Below are 2,065 nucleotides of genomic sequence, written 5' to 3' on the forward strand. Positions count from 1 at the left end.
ACCATGACACAGCCTCCAGCATATTTTAGTGTTGTTTAGTAATGTTTTAGCATGATTCAGTGAACAGTTGATGGATCAACTGAAGGACCAAATGCTTCTCTGACGTCTTTGCTGTTTTTTCTCCCTTTTCTTAAGGATACTGTTCATCTCTCTTAGAACCTATTTTAAAAATCCGTCTCTTTTGAAGAAAAATACACAGAAATGAGGGTACTTAGACTTTTGCACAATACTGTGTATTTGTGTTGTTTTAGTTACATTAGCCTGGCTTAGCACAAAACCACAGACACATGTTCATGTGACCAATGGAAGGTCCAAAACTAAATAAATAAGGAAATAAAAATTGTAGAATTTCAGCTCTCAGATGCTAGTTTGACAAAAAAACCCCGAAAAAAATCAAAAATAATACAGGAAGAACTGGAGTTATATTTTACCTCTGTGTGTGTGTGTGTTTCTGAACTGTGTCCTCTGAAGAGATGAAGGGTTTTCTTATCACACTAAAAAAGCAGCTAAGCTCCTGCAGGCTATTTGTGACTCATTCAAAGCCTTTTTTCCTCAGTCAGATGCCACATAATCAGCTGATTGCCCTATTCATGGAGACCGTCACCTCCAGTAAGCCACAGTCCAAAAATCTTTCTAGAGACAGGGAGCAAAGGCAGGGAAAAGTGTACTTTGGAGCTGATGTCAGTATTTCATGTAAACTTGTAAGTAATTTACTGAAAAAATGCATTTTTTAAACCATAAATGAGCAAATGAGTCATTGAAATGACATCACATTTCTCACAGTCAGTAAGAGAATGAAAAACAATAACTTGTATGGGAGTCATGATGTTCTCACAACAATAAGTGTGACAAGAAAAGGAGGCACTGAGCATCTGGTAGCTCGAAGCCGTGTGTGTTGCTTTGTTCTAGTGAGTAAATCGAAAAATTAACATAACTACACATCTAAACATACTCTATATAGAGAAAAATACAATATGGGGTAAAACACAACAGCAGTAGAAACTGAAAGTACCGAATCAGCAGTAAGTAACTGGGACTCAAATGCCTGAAAGTGACCATATTATGCCTACTTTTTTATTTTTATTACTTGGCTCCTCTTTCAGTTTCGGTGTTATTATACATCCCCAGGCAGACAGCAGCCTGGGACATCGGGACTCATCAGTGACTCAGAGTGTGCAGGATATCAGTGCCAACCTGGAGCCACCAGAGAGTGCTAATTGTGTCTGTTTGGACTCCAATGCATGACTCTGGGAAATGAAACAGCACAAACCAGTTCCTGTCACTGATTAGTATATTCTTTGGCTGCCTACACGGGACTGGTTGGTATTTCTGATCTTAAGTTTGCTCAGCAGTGAAAAAAAAGTAGATTTGACTACTTTATCCCAAACAACATACAGAAATGTGAAATATTTGCGGTGATAATTAGAGTAAAATGTATTTTGGGGGTATTTATTGTGTCTAATGGTGGTGTATGCTCAGTGCTGCAGAATGAATGTTTAAGAACAGATGGATAAGGTGTAGTAGACCATAATCTACATGCTCTACTAACTTAGTTAGTAGAGCATGTAGATCCACATGGTGTCTGCAGAATTACATAAACTGTGAGAGCCTAACAGCCTAAATAAACCATTTTGGGTCACTCTTCTGGCCTCCACACTTATTTGTTGATTATAATCGAGTGCACTAAAACGATGTTCTGTGTGTGCTCTGAGGGTTTATTCAGCTCAGATAAGCATGTGTAGCCTTACTCATCTGTCGCATCAGGTTAACGTGACCTTCAAGGTGGTTATCTGGGGCTTTGTAGCAGGATAAAACTTGAGTAAACCTGATTTAACTTTGGTCGGATAATGTTTCTTACATTTAATACAATCTAAGTGGACACTTTGTTAGGTACACCTTGTTTCTGCCACACTGGCCCAGTGAGCTGCGTAAATTTTTGTGGTACAGTGAACTGACTGTAATGTTCAAAAACCCAGTTTGAGATGATTTAGGTTTGTGACGCGATGCTCTTTGTGGCTGGAAGCCACCATCAGAAGACGGGTCATAAAGAGATGGACATGGTCAG

Source organism: Pundamilia nyererei, unplaced genomic scaffold, assembly GCF_000239375.1.
Source record: "Pundamilia nyererei isolate P.nyererei 1_Seehausen unplaced genomic scaffold, PunNye1.0 scaffold00049, whole genome shotgun sequence".
Lineage (NCBI taxonomy): Eukaryota > Metazoa > Chordata > Actinopteri > Cichliformes > Cichlidae > Pundamilia > Pundamilia nyererei.